The 25627-nt window shown below is 37.4% G+C and overlaps 1 protein-coding gene across 1 annotated transcript in view; it reads left to right on the plus strand.

Moving 5' to 3' along the window:
• LOC5570381 (trichohyalin) overlaps positions 1-25627 on the plus strand; it is a 131826-nt gene that overhangs the window by 19344 nt on the left and 86855 nt on the right. The window contains 1 exon segment of the mRNA XM_021844485.1: positions 19262-19816. The gene's annotated coding sequence lies outside the window, so the exon portion shown is untranslated.

The raw sequence follows: 25627 nt of genomic DNA on the forward strand, positions 1-25627 counted from the left end.
CAATTCAATCCAACTGATGGGAGAAGAAGTATTCATGAGTTTGTTAGCTATTATTTAGTTTCATTTGTGATTATAACTCTGCAAACATCTTCAAAAAATCCCATACAATATATGCTCAAAAGGCGTTTGCTCCTTCACCAACATTCTTCATTAAAGTTTGAAGAATAAGTCTTCACAATGAGATGATAAGTTTGTACTTACATTACAATACTAACGTGTTTGGGACATTTTTCAAAATATCTCCATAGATTTTTCCATTTAAACCTTTATTGTCTCTAGGTCGCCTTTAAATCACCACCGAAAAAGCTGAAAATTTCTCAAAACACTGGTGTTAGGGTAAGGATTCTAAGGAAGAAATGGAAGATTGGATTTTCAAACATTTTTATATTTTGAATCGTCCTACCGTCGTATATGTATTCAGCCATTCCATGAGAAACCGATCTAGTGGGTCACCGAATTCCGTGAAAATTGGCTATTTTGTTCCTTATCCGAAATAAGGATACACGTATTTTTGGATTTTTTGATTAGGGTGTCCATTTCCGAAATAGGGTGACCAGAAAAATCGCGATTTTGCAAAATTTTTATTTAAAAAAAAAAAATAACTTTTGAACCGTTCGACCGATTTTCAATCTTTTTGGACGAAATGAAGGCTAAAGATTTTGACTTTTCAGGAAAAATATAAAATTTCACAAAAATTGTTTTTTTACATGCAAAAAATCAATAATTTCCGATTTTTCGTGTTTTGAAGGCCTCGGGACCAAAGGGGCTATTGCTGTTCTCATTTTTTCTTGAAAGTTCAGAAAATTTTACGTTTACTGTCAAACTTTCAGCGATGTATGTTTTTTTAGTTTTTGAAATATGTTTTTTTGAAAATAAAAAATCAGTCATTTTTCATCGGCACACACTGTAGGTCTCAGCGCAATAGATTTTTTATTAAAAAAAAATCATAACTTTTGAACTGCCCATAACTGCATAACAGTCACATTCGACATTTTTGACAAATTGGAGTTAATACCATGGAGAGTCATCAAATGATAAATACTTTCGATCAACTTACTGAAATCTGTAAGTTTGTTCTAGGAAATTCGAAAAAAATACCAAGTTGTTTTGTCACATTGGTAATTATAATCGCATAACAGTCACACTGAAATTATACACGAGCCTTGTAATGTAATAGTAATGAAATTTCTATCAGAATTATTTTCTGACTTCTCACCTAGTATGCGATATGAGTTGTACATAATGTCAGCCTCAAACAAGCACTTTTGAGATCCTGGTAATTTTTAGAAATTTTAGTTTCCTCCCATACTGTCATGAAATGCACACTTGGTATTCCATTTACTCAATTCCTACTTTTGTCGAATGTTACAAATATGCTGTTATGGGCAGTGAACAGCTTAACCGATTTCCAATCTTTTTTTATGGAATAAAAGCTTAAGATTTCAACTTTTCAGAAAAAAATAGAAAACTTTGAAAAAACATTTGTTTACATTAAAATATATGAAAATTTCTAAAAAAAACTAGAAATTTTTATATTTGTTCACGTTTAAACATATTTTTATCAGATTTTTCAATTTTGTCTGAAAAGTTTAGATTTTAAGCTATGATTCCATAAAAAAAGATTGGAAATCGGTTAAGCTGTTCAAAAGTTATGATTTTTGTTTTAATAAAAAGTCTAATGCGCTGAGACCTACAGTGTGTGCCGATGAAAAATGACTGATTTTTTATTTTCAAAAAAATATATCTCAAAAACTAAAAAAACATACATCGCTGAAAATTTGACAGTAAACGTAAAATTTTCTGAACTTTCAAGAAAAAATGAGAACAGCAATAGCCCCTTTGGTCCCGAGGCCTTCAAAACACGAAAAAACGGAATTTATTGATTTTTTACATGTAAAAAAAACAATTTTTGTGAAATTTTATATTTTTCCTGAAAAGTCAAAATTTTTAGCCTTCATTTCGTCCAAAAAGATTGAAAATCGGTTGAACGGTTCAAAAGTTATAATTTTTTAAAAAAAAAAAATTTTGCAAAATCGCGGTTTTCTGGTCACACTATTTTGGAAATGGTCACCCTAATAAAAAAATCCAAAAATACGTGTATCCTTATTTCCGATAAGGAACAAAATAGCCAATTTTCACGGAATTCGGTGACCCACTAGATCGGTTTTTCATGGAATGGCTGTATTAGTATTTTTTTTTTTGCGAATTGTGCTATTGGAATAAATTTTGGCATTAAAGCTTTTAATTTATTCATCACAAATTTACATTTCGTTCAAATATCGGTTGTTATTTTTTATTATGTTGTAGAAACAATAATAGATAATAAAACAGTTAATTTAAATTTGAATAAAATTTACATTCTTTAAAATTTGGACTGTTCTTTGGAGCTGTTTGCTCCATATGCTGTTTGCTCCCTATGCTGTTTGCTTTTATATGTAGGATATATTTGAATCATGCCACAATAGTTGGAACAAAACTTTGAATATTTTGCATATTTGCGGGCGAATCTTCTCCAGTTGCCCCGAACGTTCAGAATCGCCAGGTCCACTGCGTACAGACAGCGTATTCGTGGTCTTTCCCGAAGCCACCGTCCTCTACCTGGTTCCCTGCTGAATATTATTTTCGCAATTCTTTCTTCCGACATTCGCACTAAGGAACCAGTCCACTGAAGTCTGCCGTATTTTACACGTTTGATAATATTCGCATCTTTGTACACTTGATACAACTCGACATTCATGCGTCTGTGCCACACACCATTTTGGAGCTTCACACCGAGTATTGTCCGCAGCACTTTACGCTCGAAAACACCGAAAGCTTTCCGGTCTGTCTTTTTCAACGTCCACGCTTCGTACACGTAGAAAGCCACCGGAAGAATCAATGTTTTTTAAATTTTGTTTCCGTTTGCAAGCTGCGGGACCTAAGCTGGTTACGTAGTCCGTAAAAAGCCCTATTCGCAACCGCAACACGTCTTTTCACTTAGCGGGAAACGTCGTTGTCACATGTCACAAGTGTTGCAAGGTAAACAAATTCTTCAACAACTTCAAACACGGTTGGGTGACAAAACGTCGAAATACAAAACGTCGAATCCCAAAACGTCGAATGCCAAAACGTCGAAAGGACAAAACGTCGAAAAGTAAAAAATGAAGGAAACGAAATTTCGCGGAAGAATGATTCTCTTCCCAAAGAATAAATAATTCATTATGTGCCAAACGTTTTTCATACCACATTTAATTGACTCCGATGTGGAAAAATAAGTCTGGCAAATAATGTTGAAAATACGCCGCTTTCGACGTTTTGTCATTTCGACGTTTTGTCCCTTTCGACGTTTTGGGATTCGACGTTTTGGCATTCGACGTTTTGGATTTCGACGTTTTGTCTTTCGACATTTTGTCCCTAAACCTTCAAACACTACCTCAGCACTTTCACCACCAAGCCTGACTCTATCTCTATTTGCAACCATGTACTTCGTTTTGGTAGAATTAATGGTCAAGCCTATCCTCGCTGTCTCCCTCTTCAGAGGCACGAAGGCCTCTTCCACTGACCTGCGATCGATTCCAATTAGGTCTATATTGTCCGCAAAGCCAAGGAGCATGTGCGACCTTGTGATAATAGTGCCGTTTCTCTGCACGCCAGATCTTCTAATAGCACCCTCGAGTGCAATGTTGAACAGTAAATTTGAAAGTGCGTCTCCCTGCTTCAACCCGTCTACCGTCACGAACGAAGTTGACACCTCGTCTGCGATCCGAACACTTGATTTTGAACCATCCAGCGTAGCACGTATTAGCCTAATTAGTTTCGCCGGAAAACCATGTTCAGATATTATCTGCCAAAGCTCATTTCTTTTCAATAAGTCGTACGCCGTCTTGAAATCAATAAACAGATGGTGAGTCTGCAAGTTATACTCCCGGAATTAATCGAGGATCATTCGCAAGCTAAACATCTGGTCCGTTGTCGAACGGTCCTCATGAAAGCCAGCTTGGTATTCGCCGAAATAGGACTCATGGAGTGGTCGCAGTCTGTTAAACAGGATGCACGACAGAATCTTGTACGCCGAATTCAGCAGGGTCATTCCTCTGCAATTGACTCACTACAGTCTGTGCCCTTTCTTATAGATTGGGCGTATGAGGCCATCCAACCAGCCGGTGGGCAATTCTTCGTCCTCCCATACTTTCAGAAGTACTCGGTGGATCGACTGGTAAAGCTGCTCACTTCCGTGCTTAAGAAGGTCGACCGGCATCTCGTCCTTCCCAGCCGCCTTACAGTTCTTCAGCTCGCTGATATTAAAAAGGCTATCCTTTCCTATGGTCGGTGGGTCCACAGCTTGATCTTCATCATCAATGTTCATCCTGTTCCTCGCTACATTTCCATTTTCACCGTTTTACTGCATATAGCCAGTGATGCCTGCAGATCAGCCCATTAATTATACTCAAAGTTTTACATCTCATTAAAAAATCAATAACTAATTACCGGGGCGTTCGATTTAAAAACGGTCTTCCGCAAAGTTGTAGCTGATTATTGTATCTCACAGTATCAACATAGTTCTAATCGCCAAGAGCACATGGACAAACACTATGACCGATTGAATGAGTTGCTTGCTTTTCCCATAGTAATTCCCATATAAACTTTAAAGGGCTTGTGCAGTTTCAGTTTTCATCCAAATGAGCTCAAATTTTGGGAGGACACTCAGAATTTGATCTAAAATCGAATGAGCGGTGTGGAGCAAAAACGATTTTTTGAACCACTCTAATAAGTATACTTCGGACAAAACTGAAAATAGAACGAATGAATTTTGTGAAGTCTATAAGAGATTCCATAACTCTACGGGTTTAACGTTGTATGGAAATTTCTGGCTTCCATTACAAAGATGGTACCAATTTGTAAAACTGCTTTCCATTAAGAGACTTGAGACCAAATTCATGTTCTACTTAAACTAGACTCAAGAATCATTGACGAACTCATTATAGTTTAATCACATAGTTATCATACACAGTTAAAAATATTGAAGATTATACGTCATGTAAACTTCGTTTATGCGATGTAAACTTAACATCATGTAAATTTAAGTCTGAAATCATGTAAAAATGTGTTATATGTCATGTAACCACTCAGGATCCTGCTGAATTACATGATATATAATTGAAATTTACATGGCATATCATGTGAATATCCATGATATTCCACGCTCCAATTATGTGCATTATATATCTCAGAAGTTTACATGGTTCATTCGAACTGTGTAGAACAGATTGTAAGCGTTTCAAAAATGCAAAAATATTCAAATTAAAAGCTTTAAATACTCTCGATTTGAACGAAAACAGCTCTATCAAGAAGTGTCATACTAATACTCTTCACTTTTGCATTCTTTTTGCTTAACTGATTAACAGAATTTAGAACAGAATATGTAGAGTAGACTGATGCAAATTTTGAATTTTCTGCTCCCCTATGCTTAAACGGTGTCAATTATGATGAACATCATTCTCCCAAAATTTGAAGTGATTTGGAAGAAATTTGGTTGTGCACACGCCATTTCAAGTTTATATGGAAATTACTATGTAAAGGTAAACCTTTTGTGGTCAGTCCTCTAACTACTCGTATTACTCGTATTATCTAGGGAAAAGTGAACACATTCTTCTCATACGGAATCTTCCCAGCTACAACTTTGCCGAAGACCACATTTTGATAGGACGTAAGGATAATTTGTTATTGTTGATAACAAAGTCTGAATCATGCTTAGATGATAATTCAATTACATCCAGAGCAACACTGCTTTTTTGGTGTAGAACATAGTAGCCTGGATTACTTTGACCTATTCTTCCCGCCAGGAGCACCACTGTTGCCTGCTGAGCAGTTGGTGAAGCATGTAAAATGCCAACCCACTTTATGATGATGCATAACAATTTATCCTAACGTCCAATCAAAATGTGGTCTTCGGCAAAGTTGTAGCTGTAAATATTATGACGAAGAGTTAGAGGGCTGGACACAAATGGTTGGCGTTTTCCATAGTAATCTTCATATAAACTTCAAAAGGCGTGTGTACATTCATATTGCCTCCGAATCACTTCAAACTTTGGGAGGATCCTATATACCATAATAAAAATCGTTGAAGCATAGGGGAGTTAAAATTTCAAAATTTTCTTCACTCTAATGTAGAGGGTTCATTGTTCAAATTGTCCAATGATTGGAAACTTGTTTCTATGTAATACAAAAAATTATGTTTGCATTAATTGCATTCTCAATACTTGAATATTGTAGTGTAGTTTGGTCTCCTTTTTCAATAACACATGAAGAATGGATAGAATCAGTACAAAAACAATTCCTACTGTTTGCCCTACGTAAATTAGGTTGGACAAGATTTCCTCTACCTTCTTATAAAGCCCGCTGCATGCTTATCAACATACAAACTCTAAAAGTGCATCGTGAATTCGCAATGGTGTCCTTCGTGAATGATATTGTTTCACATCGTATTGACTCCGCAGAACTCTTAGCAAAACTAAATTTTTATGCACCCTTCCGACAACTGCAAAACCGGAATATATTCCTTACATGCCATCATCGTACTAACTATGCCAAATATGGGCCTCTTAATCAAAAGATGGCAACATATAATAAACATTGCGCTAGTATTGACTTCACAACGACAAAACCCAAATTGAAGCGATATTTCAATTCAGTTCGATGATTGTAAACTCGTTTATAAAACATTGTAGCATAAAATGTGTTGTTATGTACCTTTATAATTCCTGTTAGAAATAAGAAAAATATATAAAATAAGTGTGTAATGAAACGGTCTACTATTGATTGACGACAAATAAATATATGTCAAAATCGGAGAACATGATTTAAAAAACCGTTCAATTGATAGGGTAAATACCATTGCTCATCTAGTTTTTGTAGCCTATTTTACTAAGCTTTTTGATGATCAGAATGAACGGTGCGCTAATGGTGAAAACTGGGTTTTCTATTGAAATTCAAGATGGCGGCTAAATTCAAAATGGCCGCCAAAATTTGTTTAGACTCAAATAAAAGTTATATCTTTCCTCTATACGATGCCACTAAGTTTACTATGTGTTCTAAAATCACCCTTTAGTTTTACCTAATACTAGCGGTCAGTGACATAAAATTGGAATTCTAACGATGTGTGTGGTTGCAGCGAGAATTGCTCCATTTGGTGAATATATGGTATATTTCGGCTTCGCATACCAAACTAACAAGTTATGCCAAAAGTCACGTTTGATTATTGTCAAAAATAATGTTTGCAAGAATGTGTATTTTTGTTTCCCAAATATTATCTCATGTTCAGCTCCATGCAAAAGTTTGGGTTCACCCCCTCAAAACCACACAAAAGTATTTTTTTATTATATCTATGTTATGTCTCGATAAATAGGGACTTTGTCCATCCTTCCCACCTGTGTATGAGACTTCTGAAATTTTTTCTAGCCTCTTCACCCTTTGCAGCGTTCATAATTTCTGCATAACCTCTTAAACAATGTCGACCAATCTATTTTAACGTAAAAAATCATCAAACTACCCTAATGTTTACAAATCTTAGTTAATTTTATCAATTTTGAAGTCCATATCTCGTACTTGAATAGCATGCTGACAAGATGTGGTTCGACACTTGTTCTGAATTGAAATAGATATCTCAAAAATAATCTATAACCCTACACGAAATTTTGTCCCACATCACTCTGCCCGAGCAAAGTTGAATTGCAAAATGATAACAAATCCTGTTACCTGGTTATCATCATTTGATAACTAATTTTGTTATCACCTTGGCTGAATTAACAGCCAACATAACAAAACTGACAACTCAAAATTGTTTGTCGAATAACAAAGTAATAGTTAATTATGTTATCATTGAGTTCAAGTTGATAACTAAATTAGCAATATCTTATATTTTTATGGTCATAAGTCAAGCAAATATTTTTAAAGATGAATGTTTTGGATTTTGTATGACGAAAAGTCAAATTTGTCTAATAACATACGCTTTATAAAAATGTTATAAGAAAGATGTGTGATAACATATTTTGTTATCAACCTGTTATCAAAAATGTCTGTCACGGATACAATGATAACAAATTTTGTTATCATTCGGTTATCTTTGATAACATATTATCAAAATGATAACAGCGATAATAAAAGTTGTTATAATTTTGATATCATCCAGTTGCTCGGGTGTCTACTACAGCTTGGTGTCAATATCCACGTATTTCATATCACTTCGGCTATTTTTTTTCTCCCATGTGATGATATCATGCTGAGAATTTTAATGCAAGAAATGTGTCTGCAGTTTGTAAAATGGGACCAAGGAAAAAGCCTGGTGGTCGCCTATTCGGTGGAACCTCTTTATTGCATAGACTTACAGACGCTTTTCATGATGTCACTTTGCAGATAATATCATTTTGCTTATGTGTCGCGATGGGAGAAAGTTATTTCAGTTTGATTTATTTTTAATACGTTTCAATACCGATATGTGTGTATCATAATGTACAATCAAGTAAAAAAACGGTTGCACCATGTTGCTTCAATCTAAGTCCAAATTAAGAGCAATCAATAGCAATCAGATTTATCCACTAGATTGCACATTCCAAGCACAATATCAGCCCGTCTTATGGTATTGGATTTTTTCGATGACCTTGTTCTTGTTTCTGCCCATTGTGATCATAGCTTTTGCTGTAGGCAAAATGAGGCTGGGAAATAAATTTGATATCATCTGTATAATGCTCCCATCTCGGTTCTCTTGCCTCGTGTTGATGAAACGGAATCGAACCCCAGTTTTACGGGACAGAAACGGAACGGAACGAAACGCAAAGCTGAAACGCCCCTCACTCCGCGGATAAATGAAGAGTATTTCAATATCCAGTACAATCGAGGTCTTCTTTAATATTCGTCGTTTTCCACTGGTCGTCTAGTGGCGAGTTGAGGTGGGATTAATTTTATCGTAAAAATTGGGTTTCCTCATGCATTTTAATACACGAATTTGGTTAAAGAGCCAATCACACGTGATAAAAATATATCTATAATTATAATTAGGTTTTTTTTAAAATTGAGCACGCGAGGAACAAATTGGACTTGTAAACTGAACGTATAACTCATTGAGGTATTGAGAAAATTATCTTTGTGCCGCTTTGCTCATTCGATTTCATCTTCCCCAAATTTGAGCTCATTTTGGTGGAAACTGAGACTGTACAATATAGAAAAAATTAAGCGGCAGGGTCCGTCATTGATTTCAGAATGTCCAAGAGCATTTTTTTTTTGTTCAAGATCAAGAAAATTTACATTGAGAGGGCAGGATCCGTTATTGATTTTGGAATTTTCTAAAGCAGTTTTTTCGTTCAAAATCATGAAAATTTACAGGAAAATGTGTTCACTCTATTCTATTCTTCAACCAAAACATAGCGCGTGAATACATTTTTATCGAATAATTTTTAGCTTTGAACAGAAAATTGTTTTTATAGTTTCGATGTTTGTGCGAAAACCAGCAAACCCAGAAATTCTAACTTGCTGGTTATCACGCATTGGAACGAATATTTTAAAAGTGTATAAAATATATATAAAAGTATAATGCAGTATCTTTCCCATAGATTGGAGAATCTTCAAGTCACTAACGAATTGAATTCTTGCGCTACAACACCACCTACGGCTGAAATTTTAATTGCAATAGGGTCGGAGTACTCGGTGGTAGGTCATTTGACGTAAAGCCGTTTGGCATAAAGTCTTGGCATAAGGATTAACGGAACGTTTCTCTTGAATTATACCGACGACATCAGACTTATAGAAAAAAAAATGTTCCAAACACGTTAGTACTGGAATGTAAGTACAAGGCATAGTGAAAACTCATTCTTCAAACCGAGCAATTCAATCCAACTGATGGGAGAAGAAGTATTCATGAGTTTGTTAGCTATTATTTAGTTTCATTTGTGATTATAACTCTGCAAACATCTTCAAAAAATCCCATACAATATATGCTCAAAAGGCGTTTGCTCCTTCACCAACATTCTTCATTAAAGTTTGAAGAATAAGTCTTCACAATGAGATGATAAGTTTGTACTTACATTACAATACTAACGTGTTTGGGACATTTTTCAAAATATCTCCATAGATTTTTCCATTTAAACCTTTATTGTCTCTAGGTCGCCTTTAAATCACCACCGAAAAAGCTGAAAATTTCTCAAAACACTGGTGTTAGGGTAAGGATTCTAAGGAAGAAATGGAAGATTGGATTTTCAAACATTTTTATATTTTGAATCGTCCTACCGTCGTATATGTATTCAGCCATTCCATGAGAAACCGATCTAGTGGGTCACCGAATTCCGTGAAAATTGGCTATTTTGTTCCTTATCCGAAATAAGGATACACGTATTTTTGGATTTTTTGATTAGAGTGTCCATTTCCGAAATAGGGTGACCAGAAAAATCGCGATTTTGCAAAATTTTTATTTAAAAAAAAAAAATAACTTTTGAACCGTTCGACCGATTTTCAATCTTTTTGGACGAAATGAAGGCTAAAGATTTTGACTTTTCAGGAAAAATATAAAATTTCACAAAAATTGTTTTTTTACATGCAAAAAATCAATAATTTCCGATTTTTCGTGTTTTGAAGGCCTCGGGACCAAAGGGGCTATTGCTGTTCTCATTTTTTCTTGAAAGTTCAGAAAATTTTACGTTTACTGTCAAACTTTCAGCGATGTATGTTTTTTTAGTTTTTGAAATATGTTTTTTTGAAAATAAAAAATCAGTCATTTTTCATCGGCACACACTGTAGGTCTCAGCGCAATAGATTTTTTATTAAAAAAAATCATAACTTTTGAACTGCCCATAACTGCATAACAGTCACATTCGACATTTTTGACAAATTGGAGTTAATACCATGGAGAGTCATCAAATGATAAATACTTTCGATCAACTTACTGAAATCTGTAAGTTTGTTCTAGGAAATTCGAAAAAAATACCAAGTTGTTTTGTCACATTGGTAATTATAATCGCATAACAGTCACACTGAAATTATACACGAGCCTTGTAATGTAATAGTAATGAAATTTCTATCAGAATTATTTTCTGACTTCTCACCTAGTATGCGATATGAGTTGTACATAATGTCAGCCTCAAACAAGCACTTTTGAGATCCTGGTAATTTTTAGAAATTTTAGTTTCCTCCCATACTGTCATGAAATGCACACTTGGTATTCCATTTACTCAATTCCTACTTTTGTCGAATGTTACAAATATGCTGTTATGGGCAGTGAACAGCTTAACCGATTTCCAATCTTTTTTTATGGAATAAAAGCTTAAGATTTCAACTTTTCAGAAAAAAATAGAAAACTTTGAAAAAACATTTGTTTACATTAAAATATATGAAAATTTCTAAAAAAAACTAGAAATTTTTATATTTGTTCACGTTTAAACATATTTTTATCAGATTTTTCAATTTTGTCTGAAAAGTTTAGATTTTAAGCTATGATTCCATAAAAAAAGATTGGAAATCGGTTAAGCTGTTCAAAAGTTATGATTTTTGTTTTAATAAAAAGTCTAATGCGCTGAGACCTACAGTGTGTGCCGATGAAAAATGACTGATTTTTTATTTTCAAAAAAATATATCTCAAAAACTAAAAAAACATACATCGCTGAAAATTTGACAGTAAACGTAAAATTTTCTGAACTTTCAAGAAAAAATGAGAACAGCAATAGCCCCTTTGGTCCCGAGGCCTTCAAAACACGAAAAAACGGAATTTATTGATTTTTTACATGTAAAAAAAACAATTTTTGTGAAATTTTATATTTTTCCTGAAAAGTCAAAATTTTTAGCCTTCATTTCGTCCAAAAAGATTGAAAATCGGTTGAACGGTTCAAAAGTTATAATTTAAAAAAAAAAAAAAATTTTGCAAAATCGCGGTTTTCTGGTCACACTATTTTGGAAATGGTCACCCTAATAAAAAAATCCAAAAATACGTGTATCCTTATTTCCGATAAGGAACAAAATAGCCAATTTTCACGGAATTCGGTGACCCACTAGATCGGTTTTTCATGGAATGGCTGTATTAGTATTTTTTTTTTGCGAATTGTGCTATTGGAATAAATTTTGGCATTAAAGCTTTTAATTTATTCATCACAAATTTACATTTCGTTCAAATATCGGTTGTTATTTTTTATTATGTTGTAGAAACAATAATAGATAATAAAACAGTTAATTTAAATTTGAATAAAATTTACATTCTTTAAAATTTGGACTGTTCTTTGGAGCTGTTTGCTCCATATGCTGTTTGCTCCCTATGCTGTTTGCTTTTATATGTAGGATATATTTGAATCATGCCACAATAGTTGGAACAAAACTTTGAATATTTTGCATATTTGCGGGCGAATCTTCTCCAGTTGCCCCGAACGTTCAGAATCGCCAGGTCCACTGCGTACAGACAGCGTATTCGTGGTCTTTCCCGAAGCCACCGTCCTCTACCTGGTTCCCTGCTGAATATTATTTTCGCAATTCTTTCTTCCGACATTCGCACTAAGGAACCAGTCCACTGAAGTCTGCCGTATTTTACACGTTTGATAATATTCGCATCTTTGTACACTTGATACAACTCGACATTCATGCGTCTGTGCCACACACCATTTTGGAGCTTCACACCGAGTATTGTCCGCAGCACTTTACGCTCGAAAACACCGAAAGCTTTCCGGTCTGTCTTTTTCAACGTCCACGCTTCGTACACGTAGAAAGCCACCGGAAGAATCAATGTTTTTTAAATTTTGTTTCCGTTTGCAAGCTGCGGGACCTAAGCTGGTTACGTAGTCCGTAAAAAGCCCTATTCGCAACCGCAACACGTCTTTTCACTTAGCGGGAAACGTCGTTGTCACATGTCACAAGTGTTGCAAGGTAAACAAATTCTTCAACAACTTCAAACACGGTTGGGTGACAAAACGTCGAAATACAAAACGTCGAATCCCAAAACGTCGAATGCCAAAACGTCGAAAGGACAAAACGTCGAAAAGTAAAAAATGAAGGAAACGAAATTTCGCGGAAGAATGATTCTCTTCCCAAAGAATAAATAATTCATTATGTGCCAAACGTTTTTCATACCACATTTAATTGACTCCGATGTGGAAAAATAAGTCTGGCAAATAATGTTGAAAATACGCCGCTTTCGACGTTTTGTCATTTCGACGTTTTGTCCCTTTCGACGTTTTGGGATTCGACGTTTTGGCATTCGACGTTTTGGATTTCGACGTTTTGTCTTTCGACATTTTGTCCCTAAACCTTCAAACACTACCTCAGCACTTTCACCACCAAGCCTGACTCTATCTCTATTTGCAACCATGTACTTCGTTTTGGTAGAATTAATGGTCAAGCCTATCCTCGCTGTCTCCCTCTTCAGAGGCACGAAGGCCTCTTCCACTGACCTGCGATCGATTCCAATTAGGTCTATATTGTCCGCAAAGCCAAGGAGCATGTGCGACCTTGTGATAATAGTGCCGTTTCTCTGCACGCCAGATCTTCTAATAGCACCCTCGAGTGCAATGTTGAACAGTAAATTTGAAAGTGCGTCTCCCTGCTTCAACCCGTCTACCGTCACGAACGAAGTTGACACCTCGTCTGCGATCCGAACACTTGATTTTGAACCATCCAGCGTAGCACGTATTAGCCTAATTAGTTTCGCCGGAAAACCATGTTCAGATATTATCTGCCAAAGCTCATTTCTTTTCAATAAGTCGTACGCCGTCTTGAAATCAATAAACAGATGGTGAGTCTGCAAGTTATACTCCCGGAATTAATCGAGGATCATTCGCAAGCTAAACATCTGGTCCGTTGTCGAACGGTCCTCATGAAAGCCAGCTTGGTATTCGCCGAAATAGGACTCATGGAGTGGTCGCAGTCTGTTAAACAGGATGCACGACAGAATCTTGTACGCCGAATTCAGCAGGGTCATTCCTCTGCAATTGACTCACTACAGTCTGTGCCCTTTCTTATAGATTGGGCGTATGAGGCCATCCAACCAGCCGGTGGGCAATTCTTCGTCCTCCCATACTTTCAGAAGTACTCGGTGGATCGACTGGTAAAGCTGCTCACTTCCGTGCTTAAGAAGGTCGACCGGCATCTCGTCCTTCCCAGCCGCCTTACAGTTCTTCAGCTCGCTGATATTAAAAAGGCTATCCTTTCCTATGGTCGGTGGGTCCACAGCTTGATCTTCATCATCAATGTTCATCCTGTTCCTCGCTACATTTCCATTTTCACCGTTAAACAATTGCTGAAAGTGCTCCTTCCACCTGACAGCCACCACCGTTTTATCGGTCAGCAAATTCCCTTCTCGATCATTGCACATGGCGGGCACTGGTACGGAATTGTGCCGCGCACCATTGACCGTTGCATAGAATCTCCGCATATCATTCCGGTTCATGCTTTCTTAAGCTTCAGCTGCCACACTTTCTTCGTGCTACCTTTTCTTTCTGCGGTGGATTCGCTTTTCTTCGGCTCTCTGTTCTGTCGGTTACCGGCTACAAGCATACGGCTGCTGGCGACATTCTTCATGTCTTTCACTCTCTGGCACTCTTCATCGAACCAGTCGTTTCGTCTTCGTCGTTGACCAGTGCCAATAACTTCCCGCGCCGTTGTTGTCACAGCTTCGTGGATAGGGTCCCACATGCTGTCGACGTCTCCAGCAACGTTGATTCTTCCCAACTGCTCGTCTAGTTGCTGACGGTACTGTGCAGCTACCCTATCAGTCGACAAGCGTTGTATATTGAAGCGCAGCGTTCTGTTTGTTGTGGAACTCGTGACGCTGGATAACCGCGCCCGAATTTTAGCTTCAACGAGATAATGAATCGACACGATATTGAGGCCTCGGAAGGTTCTGACATCAATGACTTCTGAGAAATGTCGCCCATCAACCAGCACGTGGTCTATTTGGGAGCAGGCATCGCTACTCGGGTGCTGATTGCCTTCCCTCTAGCAGCAGCGAAGGTTACTTGTCGCAGGCCATTATCATTTTCCGTCGCTCGGAAGAAATCTTCTTTCCCGATCTGCGCATTTGCGTCGCCGATGACTATCTTGACATCTTGTTTTGGGAACTCTCAGTAGGCCTTATCCAGGCTCTAATAGAAGTCATCCTTCATGTCATCGGGCTTATCGTTCGCATATATGCTGATTATATGCCAACTCCACGTTCTGCTCTGTCGCCACCGCTGTAGTAGATCTGGTACTTGAATGAAGTGTTGGCGATGGGGTCCACCGCTCGGAATTCACGTTTTCCGGTTCTCGGCCAGCGTATTTCCTGGATAACTGCCACGTTCACGCCGACATTCCGCAGTTCACAAGCCAGGAGCCCAACACGCGCGAGTTCATTCAAAGTTCTCACGCTCCAAGATCCATCTTTCCAATCGTTGTCCTTTATTCGTTGCCGGGTCTGTTGCCGCAAAATCAATCCGTTTGTTCTACATTTGCCTTTCTTGGTTGGTGAAGAGTCTTTGATAGACCACCTAACCAGGGTTGTGCTACCTACATGTAAACATCGTGCTAGAGGACCTGCCTCCTCGGTGCTGACACGATACAGCATTATCTGTTTGTTCATAGCCATCTCAACAATCCACCTTTATCAGGGCTTTGGACCTGTAGCTTTGGTTCTCAATAGTTTCAAGTTCTTTAGGTCATGCGGTGTTTAATGTTCGGTAATATATCAGTCATAAATTAACTTACTTCCAATCCAATGGTTTTCTGTCAAAATATAATGTTATAACAGTACTTGACATCCAATGTAGATAATTAAAAAAAAAAAAAATTCAGCCAATAAAATGGCTGTTTCTTATATTTTTTTTTCAATTTGGTTAATTTAAAACATTGTGATGCACACACAACCTAAGTTGCGTTCGGAACATATTGTGCTGGGGAACTCTTCAAATAATACAACGCTTTCTGAGAACTAGTCAGAAAAATTCGTTGTTTGCAATCTTGGTAAGAGCTTCGAAAAATAGCAATATTCAACTAAAAACATAGTTTGTCAATTTTCATAAGTGCAGAAGAAATCGCTAATTATTTATGAAATATGTGGTGTTTGAGTTTGCTCATCTTGGATCACTCATCATGCCAAACGGTCATTTTGCCAAATGACCTTATGACAAACGGAGTTCAATCGGTATTGCTTAAGTAGACAGTTCACTATAGACACACTAGTGGCTCTTCACGACAGTTTTGCTATAAATCGTTGCAAAATATGTTCTGACATGAAAGTCAGAATTACATATGTATAACGTCGATTTTATGCGAATATTTGTTTTAAGCTATGCGGATATTGGCTCACCGACCCTATAAATTTCCTCTTTTTTTTTCATACAAATTTCAAGCAAATTGAGCCTCCCATTTTGACTTTTTTACGATAGCTTCTGGGGTTCAAATGAACAAATTTAGAGGGGGGTTACCAGTTTTTGGCATTTTTAATCATCACCACCTGAGAGAGACTCGCGAAGAGGAAAAATATCAACGTCATATGCAGCCCAGATTCCCCTCTCACGAAATGTCAAATGCAGCCCACCGTTTTTATGACTGAAAAAGTGAAAAGTATTGCGTTCCAAGTAAACTGTTATTAGTCTTTGGAAACTTGCAATCAGAAGACACAGTGTGTTTGTTTGACAAATTGAGACATGAATTTGCGAAAAAATACGCGTTCTAGTTCTCACTAGAACGCGTATTTTTTCGCAAATTCATGTCTCAATTTGTCAAACAAACACACTGTGTCTTCTGATTGCAAGTTTCCAAAGACTGTGTTTCAGACATACCAGCAAATCTGGTTTATGACAGTAAAGGGCAAACATTCATTAATGTAAACTGTTATTAAAAACCTCAGTCGGCGGAGGAGTTTTTTCCAAAGTTGCTGATAAATCTACGCAGAAGATTAATTATTTCTAATGTCTGCTACGTTTGCTGGCATGAAATTTCACTCAAACGGCTAATTATGATTCGATGTGATGCAAGCTCAATCATTTTTTGCTGGGAGGTTCATGTGAGGGTTTAAACGGCTTGCGCATAATTGGTATAAACACAAAATGGAATAAGAAAAAACTCAGCAATCACAGCAAAAGAAGACCGTCTTCGCGAGTCTCGTCTCAGATCACCACCATACTGCACAGTAGACTGATGCAAATTTTGAAGCTTTTGCTCCTCTATGCTTAAACGATGTCAATTATGATGAAAATGATTCTTCCTAAATTTGAAGTGATTCGGAAGAAATTTGGTTATGCACACGCTATTTGAAGTTTATATGGAAAAAGCAAACCTATTGTGTTCAGTCCTCTAAGTGCTCGTCATAATAATATATGGAAAATTGAACACCCTCATCTCACGTGAAAACTTCCCAGCTACAACTTTGCCCAATACCACATTTCGATGGGACGTGAGAATAATTTGTTATTTTTGATAACAAAGTCTAAATCATGCTGAGATGATCATCAAATTACTTTCAGAGCAACACTGCTTTTTTGCTGTAGAACATAGTAGCCTAGACTACTTCGATCTATTCTTCCCGCCAGGAGCTCCAATGTTGCCTGCCGAACAGTTGGTGAAGCATGCTACATGCAAACCAGCTTTATGATGATGAATAACAATTTATCCTGAGGTCCTATCAAAAAGTGGTCTTCGGCAAAGTTGTAGCTGGGAGGATTTCACATTAGAAGAATTTGTTCACTTTTTCATAAAATATTATGACGAAGAGATAGAGGGCTGAACACAAAAGATTGGCGTTTTCCATAGTAATCTCCATATAAACTTCAAATGTCGTGTGCACAGTTAAATTTCTTCCGAATCACTTCAAAAATTAGGAGGATGCTATTTACCATAATTAAAATCGTAAATTAAATTTGCATCACTCTACTGCACAGGCTTATCAAAGTTTGTATGGGAATGCCAATAAATTAATTCAATTGGTTTTAGTTCCTACCAATATACGTTTGATGGTTAGTATTGTGCTGATATTGTTCTATAAGTTTATTAGCTACAATTTTATCAATGATCGTTTCCTAACACAGCGTAACAAAAAATACATTTTTGCGCGTCTCAAGGATCAAATTATGCGTCTCTAGTAGATTTTGGGTCGCTGAATCTGATGCCATTCTCAGAAATGTCCCTGCACGTCACAATTTTTAGCTACAGGTCGCCAAAGTTGTATAAAACACTGATTTTATTGATGTTTACATAAAATTTAATGTATAATTTATTAAACTTTTTTGTGATAAAATTCACCAAGCCTGCAAAATAAGACTTAAACTTTCAACTTAGATATAATTCAGTAGAAATTACACGATAAAATGTAGTTCGATTTTTTCAACATACTTGCAGTCTCCATATAAAATTCTTCGTTTCTCTTATATGGCAAAATACAATACTTTTCAGAACCACCAAAAACTAACATTTCACCATCGAAAATAGTATAAACTTTGTTGACAAGTGTTGTATCACACATGAAGTTTGAATTCTGTGGCAAATTAAGCAAATATGTTTCCATACAAGCTCTCAAACTTGCATGCAAGTTGGCTGAAATAGTCAAATATTGCATTTTCAACAGTCAATGTCTCAAAAACTAGACGTGCTATGATATTTTTGAAAACGACAATGGACTCAGCAACCCTTTATTTAGTATATAACGATAATTTGGTGCTTGGGACAAACATGTGTTCCGCAGTGTAATCGGATGCCTCAGTTTTAAGTTATTGGTTTTAATCTAAGTTGAAAAATTTGATTATAATGAGAAAGTTGTTTTTCAAGTACGACTGGGTATATGCAATGAAGCATAGGTATATCTTCTCTCTGGCATTACTTTCCGACTGGTACATAGCCTGTTTTTAGCTTATTGTCATTTTAAACACTTTCACGATCATTAACTCAAACAGTATTTTGATAACCATTTACATTTGTATATCCATTGTTGTGAGGAACTCAAATTCTCATAACACGCGATTGATATTTTCCATGCTTTTCTATGCAAGAGCAAATCATTCCTGAAATAAAAGTTGTCTTTAATTGCTCTTCTTGGATAGTACTTTTGTTTACAATGTATCTTAACATGGTTTGGGGCTTGCGTTGTAGTTCTACTGCTACAAAGTTTTACAAATCTTACCTCAACGTCCTTAATAAGTAGTGTGTATGTTTAATCACACGCCAAGGACTCAAATGTATGTTGTTCTCATTTGTTTAATTCCATTAAAAGCGAACTTGTGAACTATGCTTTCTTTCTTTTCCACGTGCTTCTCACTGCCATCATAACCCATATCAACGGCCATCGAAGTGGAAACAAGTGCAAATACTGTATGCTAAGTATGCTGAACGGAACGGCGGGAAAATGCATCTCTAGGGTAAGAGCCATCATGACAGCCTAGAAACAGCCGTCTTGTGGTCGGAAGAGTAGTGCACATTTAACGATAAGCTGCCCTCGTCCTCAATCCCTGTGCTCTACTCCATTCCGAAGTATTCCCTGTATACCTACGTACCACCGATGCTCTAGCTGTGAAATCCATTTGCCAACGGGATTTGGATATCAGAAGAAAGTAATTCCTACAAATTGCTGTCCCTTTTATGTAAATGTTCGGTAAAAAAACTGACCAGTTCTATTAGATCAATCATATATGCTGAAAACCGAAATATAATCAATAATCAATCGACTGTAATCAAACAGACAAAAGACACTTGAAAGCAAAATCTCTCTAAAACGAATAGAATACTCTACGTGCGTGATTCAATATTCGGTAAACTTGTCGATGCCACAACAGCCATTAAACCCGAGAAAACACGCCAAATAACATTAAACAGCGAGCTTCTTTATTAAGTAGTGCTAAATAATTCGGTAAGTAATCGAAACACAGTTTTCGAGCATTATTTTATTCTACTTGGTACTTGCATCTTTTTCTCAAGTCATGCATTCATGTATCCCATGGTTGAAATGCAAATCAACTTCATTACACTTGTTCAATACTAAGGCTTTTTCAAGCACTTGCCTATGTATGCTAATCACGTGCATTTTCCATTTAACGAATCACACACACAAATGCTATTACTCAGATTAATCAAGTTTACGTCCAACGGTAAACCAGTTGCACCATATTAAGTAAAAAACCTGATTCATTCTACCGCCAAATTCACAATTGTCTGCATTGATGAAAAGAGCTGTATTAGGACTCCTGGAGCCCGAAATTTTTGTTAATACTAGGATATGTATTCCCAAAACAATACAGATATGTGAAGTTTACCGATTATCCAAATTGATTTGAGTTTTTATGATTCCCTATTTGTCAAATTAAAAAACATGAATTCAATAACTGTACTGATCCATGAAATATGAAAGTGCTCTTTATGACATTTCTGGTTTATCAACTCATACTAAAATATATTAGAGCTTCAAATATATAAAATTCAATTAAAATGTTTAGTGTGTTGAGCTAATGGAAAATTCTTTGGAAAATTAGTTGTTATTTCATTTTTTTTTTGTAAAATAACATGAAAATATCTCAAAATATGCTTTGATTCTCAATGCCATGAAGGTCATTGTTTTTAAGGTGGTGCAGATAATTGGTTTTTAGTAAAAGAATAAAATGCATATTGCCCTAAGTTTTAGTTTTCCATTACTTACTTCGCATATTTTTTGGCAATTTCTGTTAGCTTTATTTGGTTCTCTCCGATACTATTGTTACATCTAGTTTAAAACAAATGCGAAACTTTGCATGATTTTACACATATTTTGTATATGCAACATACCTTTCTCTTATCGATATTGACAATATGAAAAATATAATAATGGTGAAGAACATACAATAATAATTTACAGGTGCAGCACTACCTATCAATCGTAAATCGTAACTTTTATGACGTACGTATGGTCGAAAATACCTACTCCGTTAACACTTGTGCAGGTAACATCCTAAAATCCACTGGAATTTTGTAAATAGCATTCATCGTATGGATATTTAAATGGCAATTAAATTTTTGTTTCTATAAATTATCCTGTTACACCCAAGCTTATCATAAATTTTACCACTCGTAACGGTGTGTAATTCAAAACGTTAAACACTAAGACGTTTCAAAATATCAATATAAAAAACGAACAAATCAATTTGTTTTCAGTTTCAAATTGTTTTGTATTTATTAGAATCAAATATATTCCAATTTATTGATCAATATCTCTGAAAACACTATAAAAACTCAACGGATTTATTTATTAGAAATTTTCAATGCATTATAAATGTTTTTAAATTTTTTTTCTACATGTGTTTTGAACCACTCCTCAAGAATGAAACAGTACCAATTTCTTTTAAAGTAATTAAAGTTTTCTGCAATGCAGTTATCTGCCAAAACCAATAAGAAGGTAAAGGAATTCGTTTTTTCATGACTACAAATATTTGTGTAGTTACAATTAGTGACAAAATTTGGTAACTTTTTTTATTGTAATCGATTCAAAGTGCAGTACGATGATATTCGGTCTGCAGCAACGAAGAGTTCCTTAACAATCACCGAGGAATTCGAAATTGCAACTGCCCCAATGAGTCTGGAGACTCCACCTCAAAATTCGAAAGCTCTGCAACAAGAGTTGCTTGTTGAGTTCTCCTTCGTTGCTCCGCAGAGTGTTCAAATCTTTTAATAGACATCTATTTCAATACGGTGTCGAAATTATCAAAAATTTTGTTTTGTACCCATTCAACACAATGAATCAACGTAACTTCTTACGAACACTAAACAACGAACGCATTCTCTAATATTGGTCCAACCAGAGAACAAAACAGCAATGTTAGACAATAAGAATCGGTAAAGTCCTGGTCAATTTTCGAAAAAAAAACGAGTTTTCGATTCACTTTCGAACTAATATGTCTTGACAATACAGACGAAAATTTAGCTTCGAGTTCAAAAGGATGCCCAAAACATACATCTTCTCAACTCTCCGGAGCGTAACGGTATCGGTACTATAATCTGAAAAACACTTAAACTTTTCGACTTTTAAAAGAAGACATGGCATAATATTAGGAGATACCAATTTATGATAAAGTTTTTTTTTCCGGTAGCACCAATCGTATCCGACGAAAGGTCGTTCAATAGAAAATGAGATTTTTTTGCAGTCACATAACAACAAAAAATTGTTTTTAACGAATTCAGTATTTTATTTTATTGAAAACATAATATATTTATTCTTCAAAAAAAATCAATGAATATTGGGGAAGGGGCTCTGATCAGCCGTACGACGAAACTTAGTCGCGATGCTCTCAGAAGTGCGTTGGACGGCATGCCGCGGCACTGACGTTCATCTTCCGGATACAATTCCGGATCCACGTGGTCAGCTGCTTCGTATCTTTGACCCGCCAATTATTTTTGTACACTAGGGCACTGAGCCGAAAAAAAATTCATCTCGGCACGTACTGTATCTTTTCTGCGCAAGTTACTCCAGCGTCCTCTTGGCGTAATGGGAAGATGCCTTGTACGGCCATAACACGTACTTCCCATCCGCATGATGTTCCTTTAAGAACCGCAGAAGAGTTTTCTCAAGACACTCCTCCTGGTACACTTTTTGATGGATGGCCAGACCGCTCGGCTATGAAATGCCTCTGTCCAATATGGTGGAGTACAGCTTACCTTTTTTTCTCAAATATATGCCGAATTGTTGCTGAAATAGTAGCTGTCATTTCCTGGAATGTGGTTCTTCGAGAGCGGCAAGTAACTTTCGTCGTCCAGCACGAACGAAGTCTCGCGGTAGTTCTTCGTCATCCACCGGCACTGCGATTTCACGGTCGCTATCTGCTCGTCCGTGTACTCGGGGGACCGAGTCTTCTTCCGACAGATGATGCCCTCCATCTTGAGAGTTCGGTGTACAAGGTACGGGAGCAGTGATATTTTCGGCCGGCGTCACGCATCATTCCGTCCTTGTTGTTGAACAGCTTTTTCAACGCTTCCTTCTTCTTCATTGTCATTATCTTCTTCGGACGGCCACTACCGGCCTTCCGCTCCTCGCTCAGGGATGCCAGGATCCGGTAAACTGTACTCACGGGCACGTTTTCGTCTGGAAAGTGGTCTACCGTAAACTTTTTTTCCACGATGACCATGCGTTTCGTAAAACCGTACAACACATTCGCTGTGTACTTGCTGTTTCGATTCCATCTTTGAGGGCTGTTTGGGCACGTCAGGAGTTAATCATCAATGTTTACTTCCTCTTCCCGATCAGCCTAGATAGCCGCGTAGTGTCGGTAGCAGTTGTTTCAATTGGCTAAGAATTAACACTACGGACTGCCTGTTCCGGTGGTAAAAGTCCACCTCACAGGTGACCCCTAATTCATGCGGCTTTAAGCTTACCGTGCCTAAGAATGAATGGTTAGGGGGGTCTAAATAAAACCTAACCGCAAACGGAGCATGTGGAGTACCAGGGCGCCCTCTACAGTATTATGCCCTTCCTGTGCTACCCGGAGCAATGGTGCAGGTGACCTTGTGTTTCTCCGAGATAATCGACTGCCCTTCTTCAGTCTCAACCCTGAGGCTCAATAAGGGTGGGATTATTAATACGTTGAAATTTAGTTTAAATTTTAACCTTTATGGTTTCGCATTATGCGTTTTACACAGTGTATTCTGTGCTTTTCGCCTTTGGCGACTTTTTAGATATACCGATCTGGTTTTTTCGCTGCTGGTCTTTTTCGTGCTGAGATTGTGAAAAGCTTAATCCTGCCTAGTTTGGGTAGTGGCTACGGTTAGGATAGCTTAGTTAGACCAATCTTCAGCATAAAATATCAGCAACGATCAATCTTTGTAGACTCATGCAAATGGTACAGTTCAAGTGGCGCTAGTCCAAAAAACTTACTTTTGTGAACTTTTATCTAGGTAACCTTGTGGACCAAGTTTTTGCTACTTTCAGAAACATGAAATGACAAACTCGCGTTCCATGCCTCGTGCATGCGTGCTCGTTAATAAAGCAATCGTTGCTACACTCATTTCTGAGTCAACTACCAGAGATGTATGTGCTGTCACAATTGATATTTCTGTTGGTGACCTCAATAGGAAATACGTCTTTCGTTTTGTGGTGTATTTACCACATGATGAACCATCCCCTATGGATGATTTCAAACGAGTTGTCGTCCACTGCCTATGAAAAAGTCTTCTGCTGATTGTGGACAGTGATGCTGATACTCATCACATGATCTGGAGCAGCTCAGATATCAATTTGAGAAGCTCCAGTCTGATGGAATACTTAAGTAGTTCAAATCTTGGATTACTTATTATAGGAAATCGCCCCACCTTCATGGTGCCTGCTAGAGAAGAAGTGTTAGACATAATGCTCTGCTCGAACAGAATCAGTCACGAGTTGACGAATTGGCATGTATCAGATTTTGAATCATTATCTGATCATCGCTACATCTCTATATGAACATATGAATGTAAATTCGAAGACTTTGCATTTGTTATATTCCACAAACTGGGAATTGGTTATGACCAAATTCCATGGATTCTCTGCGTCCATTGAAAATCCTAGTAATTTGGATGTTTCCACTTCCGGTGAATTGGGACACAATTGTCCTGCTTCGAGTGATCTCACAATTGCTTGTCACTTTGCTTATAACAAATGTTCCTCACAACTCCCTTCGCGGGACGAGTGGACGATTCCAATTACTTGGTAAATACTTATTAAGTGAAACTGATTTAAGAAACCTGAATCTTAATGACATTCTGTTATTTTTAACCAGCTGTGGTAATGAGCTATAGGCTCTCTTTACGCTCATGCGTTTTGCAGTGCCCTTTTTAGGGCGCTGTTCGAACCCATTGTGGTATGGAGCTACATGCTCTCATTTCGCTTATGCGATCTTCCCTTTTCTAGGGACCCCACTCCTATTTCCTCCCATCTTTCCCTTCCCTTTCCTCTCCCATCGGGTAGATGATGAAATAGGCTCAAATATGGCGATGGCACAAATCTCCCAAATGGCGGGGAACGTGCCTCTGGAGCCGGCCTTCTGATACCTGATACCTGATAAGTTACTCCAGCGTCCTCTTGGCGTAATGGGAAGATGCCTTGTACGGCCATAACACGTACTTCCCATCCGCATGATGTTCCTTTAAGAACCGCAGAAGAGTTTTCTCAAGACACTCCTCCTGGTACACTTTTTGATGGATGGCCAGACCGCTCGGCTATGAAATGCCTCTGTCCAATATGGTGGAGTACAGCTTACCTTTTTTTCTCAAATATATGCCGAATTGTTGCTGAAATAGTAGCTGTCATTTCCTGGAATGTGGTTCTTCGAGAGCGGCAAGTAACTTTCGTCGTCCAGCACGAACGAAGTCTCGCGGTAGTTCTTCGTCATCCACCGGCACTGCGATTTCACGGTCGCTATCTGCTCGTCCGTGTACTCGGGGGACCGAGTCTTCTTCCGACAGATGATGCCCTCCATCTTGAGAGTTCGGTGTACAAGGTACGGGAGCAGTGATATTTTCGGCCGGCGTCACGCATCATTCCGTCCTTGTTGTTGAACAGCTTTTTCAACGCTTCCTTCTTCTTCATTGTCATTATCTTCTTCGGACGGCCACTACCGGCCTTCCGCTCCTCGCTCAGGGATGCCAGGATCCGGTAAACTGTACTCACGGGCACGTTTTCGTCTGGAAAGTGGTCTACCGTAAACTTTTTTTCCACGATGACCAT

This window comes from Aedes aegypti, chromosome 2, assembly GCF_002204515.2.
Source record: "Aedes aegypti strain LVP_AGWG chromosome 2, AaegL5.0 Primary Assembly, whole genome shotgun sequence".
Taxonomy (NCBI): Eukaryota; Metazoa; Arthropoda; class Insecta; order Diptera; family Culicidae; genus Aedes; species Aedes aegypti.